Source organism: Macrobrachium rosenbergii, chromosome 23, assembly GCF_040412425.1.
Source record: "Macrobrachium rosenbergii isolate ZJJX-2024 chromosome 23, ASM4041242v1, whole genome shotgun sequence".
Taxonomy (NCBI): domain Eukaryota; kingdom Metazoa; phylum Arthropoda; class Malacostraca; order Decapoda; family Palaemonidae; genus Macrobrachium; species Macrobrachium rosenbergii.
In genome coordinates, this window is record NC_089763.1 from 57,622,587 (window position 1) to 57,637,691 (window position 15,105).

Below are 15,105 nucleotides of genomic sequence, written 5' to 3' on the forward strand. Positions count from 1 at the left end.
TGGCTGATTTAAGTAGATCTATCATAGTGATGATAATTTAGCATTACGTCGATGTAAAGCTATCAGTTAAATTTTTATAAACCAGTTTCGTTAATCCATGGAATTAGTGTCAGAAATATTCTTCACACCAGAAGAAGTTAAAGAACACAAAAAAGAGGTTGTTTAACGACAGAAAATGAACACAGTTAATCTCAAAGGAATTGAGATTTCTAGTCACGAGTTCGTCATAACGAGATGACACTTGGAATATCGAATATTTTTTAAGAGAAGTAAGTCGAAAACATGTGAAAATTACTGTGACTGTAATGCTGATGTAACTGAGATGACGATATGTATATTAAATGAAAAAGTCTTGGTTTTAAGAATTTTAAAGTAAGAAGCCTGAGTTCAGTACAATGAACAGTATAAAGAAAACAGGGACAGTAAGAACTGGAATATGATACCGGTTTCCTGTTTAATTTATTCAGTGAAGTTGAGGTTTCAGATGAGGAGCTAAGGCACGTAAAACTGGAAGATAAGCGGGTTGGAAGCTGCTTTTCTTCGTTGCAGGTTTCATCTGTAACTTAATAAGGCCGACGAGAAACATGAAGCAATTACAGGAAGTGCTAAAGCTTGGAAAGTTTCTAGGAATAATGTAACGGATGATAGTTATAACCTGTTATTGCAAATCCAGAACAAGGTTTACAGAGTAGTGAATGCATTGGTCAAATGAAAATGACAATAGCAATAAATATTTATATAAGAGACTGGATAAAGGGGAGAATTTAGAAGGACGAGTGAGTTTTAGATTGTCACGGAAGTCTTATGGGTTAAATGCGAGCAACAGCAAAAGGGTTTTATAAAGGAAAGTGGGACGGTTTGCCATAAGGACAAGGAATAGCGATGTAAATGTAAGATGTCTGAGACGAAAAGAATGGAACGTTCACTCAAAGAATAATGGAGAAATTGAACTGGACATGCGAAATGAAAGATATGACTGTGCGCGGGAGAGAATGTATGCCGCCACAGCTTTACAGAAAAAGGAGTTAAGCATTTCATGTATTAGAGGACGGAGAGCTATTAAATGAATATGTGGCTCAAGAGGGAATGGAGAGATGCTGAAAGAAAATTAAATGGCTCTGACACTTTTAAAAGCAATAATGACTCTGCGACTCTCAAGATGTCTAAGGATAGAAAGTATGAAAACAATATATAGATTCTAATATATACATATATATATATATATATATATATATATATATATATATATATATATATATATATATATATATATATATATATATATATATATATATATATATATATATATATATATATATATATATCAGCCCAAAATATATATACGATATATATATATATATATATATATTTTTATATATATATGAATAGAATCTACTGGTCCGTCACTTTTACCAGCACACATATGTGTAAGAGTAAATTGTGGCTATTCAATAAATTCACATATATATATATATATATAAAATATATATATATAAAACGAGCTACAAACGTCCTTTAATATGCCCATGAAGGGGAATTTTAGTTGATTGCCCACCGATGGTGAGGGATAACGGGTCTCATTCAGCTGCCTAACAAAATATATCTGAAAACGACAGGACGAGGAATCAGGATGGCTTTGAGGTATGCTCATCTCACCCGTCGAATGTACGTTGTGCGAGGCGATAGACTTTTATCCTGAATAACATCTCCCATCATCTCACCCGTAACTCAGGTGTTTTTGCGTTTGGAGGCGATATCCACCCACCTCTGCCATTATTTCCGAGGTAGAGTGAATTGGATATTAAGGTCTTTCTGGTTGTATATGAAACGATAAATAGACCTCCAAACTCAAACACCTGAGTTGTGAATATGGTAACGCGGGTTCGATTCTCGCGACCGCTATTCACGGTAACATATATGAAAATATATTATTTCCGAGGTAGAGTGAATTGATATTAAAGGAGGCTCTTCAATTTCTTCCGTCTGGATATTTTCGGCTTCGTAGTTACAAGCATATCCAAAAAGGACGTTTGTAGCTTTCTGGTTGTATATGAATATGAATCACATTGATGTATAAATAGTCATAATACATATACGTATAGACAAACGCACTGCACGTGGCAATTATGTCAACATGGCAGAGGTGGGGTGGATATCGCTCCAAACGCAAACACCTGAGTTCGGACGGGTGAGAAGAATTCGAGAAGTGTTAAGAGGGCATTGTGGCTATTAAATTAGAATCATATATATATATATATATATATATATATATATATATATATATATAACTCATTTTTGTGTAAATAGCAGTTTCATTTATCTCAACAGATGGCTCATCAATAATGCAATCACCCTCACACATAATGCGTCAATCATGTATATTTTGCATACATTCCATGTTTCTGTGACATAAAGGTTCTGCCCCGAACCTTTTGCAGAGGTCCAGCCGTACTCAACGTTTCACCTCATCCCTCATGTCATTATCCTCCATGGCATTTGTTACCAAATACCTGTAAAATCCTTCACTTCCATTCTTACGTCATGCTTGTTAACATTCATTAGTTCCCAAATGGCATTATCCCTCTTTACCGTCTTTATTATATACATTCTCCATTCCCCTTTTAAAAAAAATTCATAAAAGTCATAGTCTTTCACCAGTCTCTGCAGTACCCCATTTGTATATCATTAGATTGATACTGTATCATCTTTAAACATCAACTGCGCTTGACATGACTCGCCACGTCTCAAACCTCTCTTCCATTACATTTTCTCCTTTACTCTTCTATTTGAACTGAGAAACTTAAAATCCTGCATGAACTACCTTTTATATTATATCTTCTATAACCCTCTGAATTACATCTCAGACAGTTCTTTCATTCCATGCACATTTTCTTTTTATCCTCAAGATTTTCTCAAAACTGTTACATAGTGAACGAAACTTAAACTGCTTTTCACGTGTCAAAGCTTCCTTTCTCTGTTTTGCTGTCTCAATTAAAAGTCTGTCGTGCACATTGCCCGGTATATTCAGCAATTATTAGGCTACCATGAGATTATTAGTCACTCCCCTATCGCTTGTGCTCTAATACAAATGTACAATTACTTTTATGAACCTTGATGCTATAGCAAATCAAGACAGCTTTTTTCATCCCTGATAAGCTAACATCCTTCATGTGTAATCATGTCATATTTCACTTTTTAAATTGCCATCTGGACGTCTGCAACAAACAGTCTCCAGCCATTATAAATACTCGCACTATTTTCATCTTTTGTTATAAAAGCCATTTGCTCAACATTTTTCCTTTCTGTGGGTACTTCCTTGTGAGATTTTCCCCTCAAAATATTTGCTCACATTCACCCCAAAACATTTCAGTGACTCTCATGTCCACTCTCCCTCTCTATCTCCTTTTCTTCCTTTTCCATCTAAGGTACACCTATATATCAGTCTCCCTAAAATCTCACTTTGGACTTATTGCTTTATATGGATCTAGCACTCGAGTACTGCTGCTGCTACCTTTGTAGCCATGTACCGCCGAACTCCCCGTCAACGGTGGCCACTTCTTAATCATAACTTATTCGGTGCCCTTTATGTTCTCTCTGTTTCTTTCTTGCCAAACTCACCTGTCTATATTGCATAGATTTCTTCATCCTGAACCCTTCTTCTCCAATTGCAATTACCTTGTCATTTCAATTTTGCTTCAGTCAAGCAATGACCAACTTAATCTGCTGCAATTCATATTTTCATCTTTACAGACGTTTATTAACGATTCCATCTTTGTTGAACTAACGCCGCATGTTAAAATGCACTCTATCACCATTTTGTCACCCCCAAATATAATCTTTGATATATTTTTTTAACAATGAAACAATTCATTTCAAAACATTAAACATTTCTGCTGTTATTCTTTCTAGGTACTCAAGGAATGCCATTCATTTCTTGGTCACCTGAGAGTGCATTCAAATTAAACATACTGTACAGGGACATTTTCAAAGTTTATTAATAGGTTTCTCTATCATTATCCCGCATTTCAGTATGTTATACTTTATCAAATATTCCACAATCCTTTGGACTTTCTTAGAGTCAACACTGCTCTCACCTTACATCACCTTGGACCTGAAACCCTGTCCTTTTACTTTAGCTTTGCTAATGTCCATTACAGCTAGCTTTAAACTATATCTAAATCACCTTAAGAACTTTTTTAAATAGAGAAATTTAATATTGAAATGCATCTCAAATTAAAAGCAATATCAAACATTACTGAAATAATGAACCAAAAATGTCACGGAATCAAAGAGAAAGGGCTCTTAAAAACATCAAGGAAACATAGTTCGATGTTTTAGTGAGTTTATATTCTGGAATAACTGTTGACATCCCACAGCTGTCTGCTATTCAGCATTGCACCTTTGCGATGTGTATGCAAAACTACTTTTACGGTATATAGTATATATAATATGTGTACGTGTGTTTGTGAGAGAGAGAGCGTGAGTGTATGCATGTCAAAATATTTCCATAATGGTAGTGAATATTTATACTTGGTAATTGCTGTGCCAGATATGCCAGTGGCTTGGGCCACTAGCACATTATGTAAGTGGACTGATAAGTCCCAGCAAAGGGTTTTGGTCCCTTGGGGTTAGCCTCTTCATGAGATGCACACGAAAAGTCACCTGCGACTGACTCTAAATGTGGCGCACATAGGCTGAGGGGCAGCTAATATGGGTGGATGGGTTTCCTCCCGTGAGCTCTTGTAAGCTATTTTGAACCACAACAGAACCATTCTCATAAGAACTGCTACTGTGAACCTTTGCAAATAGCCAGGCTATTTGGATTTTGACCTTTTGTATTGCACTCTTATTGTATAAAAACAGAAAAGGAATGCCCTGTTTAATATTAGACTGTAAAGAGTGTCAGTACACGTTGCAGAGGAAATATATGGCTTGATTTCAGAAGCAGGAACCAGTAAAAGTAGTCAGTGTCTACCGCTCCTGTATTTCATATTCACATTATAAAGGCACAATGCTGAATAATATACGGCTGTGGGATGTCAGCAGGTATTCCGGAAGATAAACTCACAAAAACATCAAGAGTGGATGTTTCTTTGATATTTTTAAGAGCCCTTTCTACTTGATACCGGGACATTTTTGGTTCATTATTTCAGTAATGTTTGATATTGCTTTTAATTTGAAATATATTTCAATAATAAATTACTGTTGTAAATTTGTAATTGATGAAAAATTGGCAAAAATGCTATTATGCAGCAGGGAAGTTTGATGCAATGAAGATAATTGTCTCCAGATTTTCCCCCTTGAATAATTTTCATTATTCTATTGCTTGAAAATAAATAAAATGAAATTTGTTTGTGTAACGATATGATAAATGTTGCGTGAATTTTTTTTCTGTATTACCAGCAGTACTCATTATAGCACTTACTCGATAATTGGGTATTTAACTTTACTGATTTTTAGTCAAGTTAGTAAAACTGTCTTATTCATAGATGCTATTTTGATTGGTCCTTTTTCTATTTGTATTTAGATGTAATTTGTTGTTTTCCATATCAGTCAGCTGTATTCACTCCGTACTGTAATCTTTAAATGAGCAGCTATGCCATAACTATAAATATGAATGCGCTAGGTATTGTTTCATCATTTCCTGCAAGCTCTTGTTCCATTTAGACACGTGCACATTGCGACGCCTTCTACACACACATACATGCATACATACATACATACATACATATATATATATATATATATATATATATATATATATATATATATATATATATATATATATATATATATATATATATATACTCGTATATGACCTTTTCAGTCGAGAAACATGCCAAGTGCCATTTTTAAAATATAATAAATTAAATTAAAAATACTTTGACCCAGGATGGCGCTTGGCATGTTTTCGACTGATAACCTCATATATATATATATATATATATATATATATATATATATATATATATATATATATATATATATATATATATATATATATATATATATATATATATATATATATATATATATATATATATATATAGTTAGTATACCGATCATGATAGGGGAGGCGCCTTCCATTCCGTAATGCGGCTCAGGAAAGATAACATGGCAGACAAGAAGGAGTGGCCGTGCCCTCGATGCCACTTAAGAAACCAGATAGTGTAAATGATCTTTGAAGAAGCAGAGTCACAAGAGGAAGCCTTTGAAGATAATTCGAGTGTGGCAAGGTACACCAAGGGAGGTGATGGGAACGTATGGCGAATATGCCGCAAGAGGAAATAGTACACGACGACAGAACTTTTGTCCTTGAACAATTGGAACCTTTATTAGAGAGAGAAAGAGAGACAGATCTTATATATATACATACACGCACACACACACACACACACACACACACACATATATATATATATATATATATATATATATATATATATATATATATATATATGTATATATATATATATATACATATATACATATATATATACATGTATGGATATGTATGTGGATATTTGTGTGACTATATATACAGTATATATCTGCGTATGAGTGGGGATGTATGTAACACTCACCTACACACAAATCTAGTTGCAAAGGAGGAAATAGGTTCTCCTTTTATTATAGTTTCCTTATGCGACAGACCCCTTAGAGATTCTCTGAGACTCCGTGCATGTATTCAGCCATTATTATATTCTCTCTCTCTCTCTCTCTCTCTCTCTCTCTCTCTCTCTCTCTCTCTCTCTCTCTCTCTCTCTCTTACATGTTTTCAAAGAAACAGGTTACTTCGTACAGTGAGCGTTCGTCTCAAACCAAACAGACAAACAAAATTGTAAACGAACAGAACAGAAATTTGTAAGGCTGCATAAACTTTAGACCAACGAATGACCTTTAAAATCGCCTTACCTCCGCTCCCCCCCTTCCCCCTCCGCCTGCCTCCTTTCCACCTTTCCCTTTAAAAAGGAGCAGAAAAGAAAAGGAGAAAAGTTCAGTTTGAAAAGAAGGCGTAGTGGAATTTGACTAATGGTGGGAGATGCTTTTGAGAAAGAGGCGTGAGAGAAGAAAGGTGAACTCCCAAGAAAGGGGGAATGGGGAGTAAGAGGCTTTTTGATTGATGAAAAGAGGAGCGAAAGGAGATTTCGAAATGAGGATAAGGAAAGATTAAAAAAAAATGGAGAAGAATAAACAGGCTCTTAATTCTGGACATTCTTGTCTTGGTGGTGTTTGGTCTTTCCTTCTTCTGGTTTATCACTGCTGCTACTTCTGCTGAATACAAGAGAGAGAACTACAAGGACTCTTAATTACAGAAAGATTAGGGAACCTTTTATATATTTCACTATTTTTATTTCCTTTTCCTTATCTGATCGGTTTCAATTTAGCATTTGTTGTTGACAGCTCTGTAGTGCCTTCTCGATTGTTTATGTAAATATAATATATATATATATATATATATATATATATATATATATATATATATATATATATATATATATATATATATATATGCATACATACTTTTGATTTGTGTGTGCGTGCGTATAGGGAAGGTTTTGATTGAGACAGGAAGAGAAGTGTTATTTTAGGCACGAAATAGGTATGGATCAGATGTGTATTATGAATAGCGGGGAGAGATTTGGTGTAAACGTGGTTTTTATACAATGATGTTTTAGTCTCCTTTTCTGAATAATATTTCCATGACGGAAGTGATGGGGAATTCAGGGAAGGCCAGATGTAGGGGCAGGTATGGACCGTATGTAAGAAAAGAGAAGTTGTCGTGGATGACGTGCTATTGTTGATATTTGCAGATAATGCAGTGTTAGCTGATGATTGTCAAGAAAAGCTGTACGAAGGGTCTATTATCAGAATAGATAGAAATTGTATTTCATGTGGCATAAGAAGCTTATTAATGGATGATTATTATCGAGATTCGAGAAAGATGTAATAAAAAATATAGTAGTCTTGATAAGATAAATCAGAGTATCTGTATCGGTATGGTAAGGCTGGGAGAACTGAAGACGATAGATATGTAAGTGGAATGGAATATAAATTTTAGGCGAAAGACCCAGCGCTGGGACCTATGAAGTCATTCAGCGCTGAAAGGGAAAGTAAGATAAAAGGGTTTTGAAAGTGTAACAGGAGGAAAGCCTCGCAGTTACACTGTGAAATAAAGGTTAGGAAGTAACATAAAAGAAACAGAATATAAACGAAGGTACAGTAAAAGCTATAAAAGAGGTTGCAGCTAGGGGCCGTAGGGTCGCTGAAAGAACCTTCAGTTACGCCTAGAGTGCACCACGTGACGTGTGCTGACGACACTACCTCCTTACGGGGTAAGTCGATAGATGGTGAAAATTGTACAGATCGGAAGTTTTGAGAGGAGAGCCAGGGTAAGTCGATAGATGGTGAAAATTGTACAGATCGGAAGTTTTGAGAGGAGAGCCTTGGTATCTAGGAAGCGCTACATGGTGTATGGTGGAGTCCGTTAGAATGCGGTGTGGCTGTATTAGTTTGCGACGGATTTATCCTCTTGATAAGTTTTAAGGGAGGAAGAGGGCCTGTTTCCGTTGTGGCTACAGTGTTAAGCCTTCATGCTTTTGAAAATTGACGTTTTCATCAATTTCAGTCTGTTAGAATTAACCATATTGTATCTCCCTTGCCTTGATTTCATGCAGGCTCAGTACTGCACACCTTCATTCTACATTTGCTCAAATACAGTGTGTTACTGTAGTTTTTTTGCAATTTTTTTTTCATTTTTCCACATATTTATAGTCATAACGCTTGTTCGGGTTCACTTACAGATCATAACTAAATATTTTAGTATTGTCCTTAGATGAATAGTCACTATGTATGTTAAGACTGAATTTGTTAATGTAGCCTAATATAACACGTGCACCGTTGTACTAGTCGATAGCATTATTTCCTGTATGGAAATAATGTTAATTATGTCCATACAGAAAATTTTAATCTCTCTCTCTCTCTCTCTCTCTCTCTCTCTCTCTCTCTCTCTCTCTCTCTCTCTCTCTCATACGCGCACACACAGACTCATTTTCACAAAGTATGTTGTTATTACGCTTTTCTTTATGACAGGTAAGCAATTTTTTTTCATCCATGTTCATTTCAAGATAGAAAAGAGGACACATTTATTATATTTTTGTGGATTCATTTTATATTTATTATTTTTGAGAATGGATTTACCTTAGACATTCTACCTTACGGCTGAGCCGGAGTGCCGCAATCGGCATTCATAAGTTTAGCCTTGGCGGCGTGTGACCTGTATCCGAATAGGCCACGAAAGGTCATTGAGTTGTTGGATCTTTGGAGATTTAAGTTATCCGAAAGGCCAAGCGATGCTGCGCAGAATGGATGATTGTTCCAAGAGCTCCGGAGGGGTCGCAAATGGATGTGGTTTTGAATTGCTGCTCTGAAAAAGTCACTTGATATTTCCGTTAGAATATATTATTATAATATTTATCTCTGTGCACTGCAGTAAATATGGCTAAAGGACGGATGGTAGTTAATCAGGCACTGTCAGTACCTGTCTTAGTATCAATCTCTTCCTCATTCATGTATATATATATCTGTATATATATATGTATATATTATATATGTATTTATATATATATAACAACGAGATATCAAATATAAACAGTTTGATTCAAAATGTCTCAGGGCAATGGCAAAAGACCTTGCATTCCGTTGAGTCATTTTCTTCGTTGTCTTATAATATCTCTCTCTCTCTCTCTCTCTCTCTCTCTCTCTCTCTCTCTCTCTCTCTCTCTCTCTCTCTCTAATATCTCTCTCTCTCTCTCTCTCTCTCTCTCTCTCTCTCTCTCTCTCTATATATATATATATATATATATATATATATATATATATATATATATATATATATATATATATATATATATATATATATATATATATATATATATATATATATATATATATATATATATATATATATATATATATATATATATATATATATATATATATATATATATATATATATATATATATATATATATATATATATATATATATAATCCATAGAAACAACAAGTGTTTATTGCAGATGTATCAAATGGAAAATGAAACATAGGGATTCGAAAATTTCTTAAAAACTGAAGACGAATCTTGTTTCCTTTTCCTAAATACACACACACACATATATCATATATATATGTGTATATATATATATATATATATATATATATATATATATATATATATATATATATATATATATATATATGTGTGTGTGTGTGTGTGTGTGTGTGTGTGTGTGTATTATATATATGCATCTATGGAAAAGGAAACAAGATTCGTCTTCAGTTTATATATATATATATATATATATATATATATATATATATATATATATATATATATATATATATATATATATATATATATATAGATATATACATATATATATATAATATATATTTTATATATAGTTTGTTTTTGTGTTTGTGTGAGTAAGTCACACTTTTTGTATGCTGTTAGCAGAAACACTGTAATGTTGATAAGATACCAGGAGTACTAGAAGCTTGGGAAATTTAAAGCCTCAGTTATATTGATAGCAATGAATAGTTGCTATGAAGATTAAAATGACCAAATCCAAAAAGTGGTGATGTTCTCCAGGTATGTAGAACATTATTTTATGTTATTATAGGAAGAGAGTTTGGTGATGTACAGTAGAAGCATTTTAACTAATCAAAAGGAAGTAATTCAAATAATTCTAAAACAGAAGGAAGAAAATGATCTTCACATACATAGAAAGATAAGCTGGCTTATCATTGAGTATCCAACTTCCACCCATCATCTGTCAGCCTAGATATGACTGTATAATGAGTCTTAGGGGTTTTGAGTTTGTGTTAAGTTGCGTAAGTTGGCGAATGCAATGAAAACTGCGAAAGAGAAAATACATTCTATAAAAAAAGAGAGGCTGTCCTTAAGTTTGTAATTAATCCAAACAGCGACGAAGCTGAACTATTTAAGAAGGGAAGACGAGTGAGAAGGGGTTTTAGTTATGCCGTTGCCGTTGCATTTGCACAGTGAACTGTCGAGCATGAATTGTCTCTAGCAAATGATAAGGAAATTGCACATGATTATAATGTGTTAGCATTTGCAAGAAAGAGACAAGGAGTGAGATTGTAAAGGTTGGGATATAAAGAAAATGATAACGGTTATATTTTCATTATCTTCATCCGATAGAATAACAAACCGAACATGAAAATGTAAAATTCACAAACTAGTTTCCATTGTTGGAAATTATGCGAACAACGCTAGTGGAAATGCTGCTTTCTGCTTGAAGTAAGGATTTTGAATACCGTCACTTTGACCGTTGAGAGACTGACATTGCAAATGGCATTGCATCTGGAAAATAAAGTAAGTAAACTGAAAAGGTTTCCGAGTGAAACTTTGATGATAATAATGATGATGATATTCGTGTGCAGGTTGGGAGAGAGTAAAAAACGCTTATTTGTGTCAGTTTTAATGATTTGGGTAAGTCGCCAAATATTTAGAATTGATAAAATTTTACCTTCCTACTCTTTGCATGCTTATATTAATTTGCGCAACCATGAATAGAAGAATGCCAGTTATCTCGCTTAAAGTCTAGCAAACCAATAATATGCTTGAAAACAGGACGAAAAGAAGAAATAGCCGTATACATAATGCCGACGATTTCAAAATTATGTATAGTAAGGCTATAGAAAATGCTTATTAATCTGAAATTTCATGCACATTGATCTCCTAAAACCTGACGAAGGAAGGAACATAGAATGTAATTGCGAACGTACTTCAAAGCTGAGAAGGAAACATTTTTCTTCTTGGAATTAGTCTGAGCAAGTCATGGGCGTTGTGGTCTTGAAGAAGACAATCTTTGCCCTATTATCTCTCCCAAGTCATTTTAGCCATGCAAAGGAAATGCTAGTTCGGGAGAATTATGCTAACAGCCGCGTATGTCTATTAACTTTTTGTTTCTCTAACAGAAGAGCTTTGCTAGCTTCTTACATTCTGATTATTCGTCACAGTTATCAATATTGTTATCTTATTAAAACACTGCTATTTTACACAGTTAACCGTTAGTATCCTGTATCTACTCTTGGTCTGAATTGCATTGTTAACAGTTAACAAACTAGTTTTGTTAGTATTCGGTCAGTCGTTGTCTCTGTCTTTTAGCAATAATCGATTTTTTTCAAAGTCTTTTACCTCTAAGTTCTTTTGTAAAGGCCAGGATACCTTTTGCCTTTTTAACAATATGTTTTCTCATTTGAAATTATTAAAAAAGCAGTGAATGTAACCTTCCTCCCAGCGTTAACTCTCATGAACTTAGGGTTTCAACCTGAACATCCCTCATATTCCGAAACTAATTCCTTTTCCCACCCAAAAGTAAGATATTGGTTAGATAAAATTTCAAGAGAATTCCATTACAAACTTCTTGAGTTTCCAGAGCATTACCCAAATCAATGAAAATAAGCCATCATAGTTTTGGCTATGCGATCGACTAACTTCAAGTTAAGCCTCAAGAGCCCTAGACAATAATCTGGTTCAGGTTGGTTCAGGGAAGCCTTTGTCCACTTACTAGAGCATATATGACCATGAATTTAAAATCAGGCATTAGTTAAATTGGTCATCTGGCTTCGGAAATATAAAGCTCTCCTGAAAGCGAGTTTTGATGCACCACAGTGTATAGGCTACTATGATTGTGGTACTTACAGTACATGATTCAAAAAAGCTTATTTTTTGATGTTCTAATAACAATGTTCTTTGATGATCGGTGGATATCTTTGGATTGCTCCTGTCAGTGAAACCAGCATGATCTATTTCTTTCTTTACAAAGGAATTATGCACACATCTACTTCACCCTAAGGTTTTTTGAAGAAACAGTATAGGATTTAACTTTACCTACTCTTTTTCCGAACAAATTAATCTCCAATCAAAAACATTTGTCTTCAAAATAGAATTTTAGTAACATCCATGTAGACGATTATGAATATTTTTGTTTTATACTTACCATACTCAACTACACATACTGTGAATACACACTTATTTATAAATAATTAATCATATAATATATCATCACTGCGTCCTTTGCCATGTGATGCAAACGACCTTTCATAAAGTGGCAGAATCGGCAGAGGATTTATTAGCTAAACAAACGAAAGGATAGCCTTTTACCTTTTGGCAAGCGTCCAGAGTTGAAGCTGAGGAGACAAAGCACCCAACGCCTTCGCCCTATCATCCCACTGCCAATGATTTCAGATGCTTGATAGTGGATCAGCCTTCACCAAAAGAGGTGTAAAGCTACAAACCAATGATACTCATGCCATGAGCTTGCAGCCTTAGTTCACGTAATACCAGTTGAGCCAGCAGGACCTGATGCTCATAAACGGGCTGGGTTGCAATTCTCGAAAGTACATATATATATATATATATATATATATATATATATATATATATATATATATATATATATATATATATATATATATATATATATATGTATACATGTATATATTATACCAAGTACCTGGTTATTACTCAACTAGTCACAAAATCCAAAACTTACCTCACTTCAGCCAGATACCTGAACTCTCATAACAATAAAATTACGACTGAGCACTCTAAATGTAACAGTGATCCCTTAAAACTTACTAATCACTTGAAAAATCAAACTAAGTTTATCAAGATATGTGTGAGATATAAAATATACTAGAGGAAAAAGGCATCACTCCAACAAACAACTATAATTGTTTCCCGGATCTTAATTCACTTCAGCAAAACTAAAGGGAACAAAACTTGTTTATCACTTTTTGCCTTATGCACACACAAACACCCTATTCAGTGGTGGTCAACAAATAAAACACTGAATTTAAAAATTTTAAATACAAAAATTTATTTTTCACTTCAAAATTTATAATTAGAATTCACAATCTAAAAAATTTACCATTACTTGAAAACAACACAAGATTTAATTAATTCTTAAATAAGATTAATTCACAAAACTTTAATTTATCAAGAAATTATGTTAACTAAGCAAAATTTACACTATTAAAAATTACTCAAGATTTGAAGAGGAAATCTTAACAAATGAAAATCAAATCAAGTATGCAATGTTAAAGTACAAAAAATATATAAAATGCTAAGCAAATAAATGCTAAATCACCAACACAAAAATTGGGCAAAACTAAGACATTGCAAACACAAGAACACAAAAAAATGCACAAAACAAGAATACACAAAAATGCACAAAATTTTTATCAACAGTAATTTCAATAAAGCAAAATCTCTCTAATATATCTTATTTTACAATGGTAATGATAAGTAAAATCCACTTTACCTTACACAAGCTTATGGGAACCTTTGTAAAATTCACAAAAAACGTACTTTCTATGAGGTGCCTGTTGCACTTCTAATACACTTTTCCTATGATCAGATCTCAAAAAGGGAATATTTTTGCTAGTGACTACCAAAATTCATGTTATAAATTTTACTCTCTTTTGAAGGAGGAGAGAGAGAGAGAGAGAGAGAGAGAGAGAGAGAGAGAGAGAGAGAGAGAGAGAGAGAGAGAGAGAGAGACCAACCAAGTAACTCCTACAAGGTCTCTTACAACAATGAAAGCCTCCCAGATTCTACTATGAGAAGTAACCTATGTTGCCACTAAGACATTTTTGGGAAACACCCTGGGAATTTTGCCTGGAAAGAAAAAAAAAGGGAATTTTCCCCTTGGGAGGGAATTAACAAGAGAAATTTCCCTTAGGTCTGACAGGGCTCTTTAGCCTGTCATCACACATCTCTTTTAAATTGACAGGGGATTTCCTGTCTTAACACTTGTTCAAACAACAGGCTTTTGGGCCAATCAGTGTTATCTAAACCTGTCATCCCATATCTCTTTTAATGACAGCTTAAGTGGATTGGGCATGATCCTTCGAAAAAGAGGGGTTACCCTGGTTGAACACCTGACACATGGGTAAACATTAGCATACCAGCTGTGTAAACATGATCCTAACAGCAAAAATGTATTTTAGTTCTAAAATCACACAGTCAAACTAACCCTTTTAAGATCTGACACTTGGCACTTCAACAAAC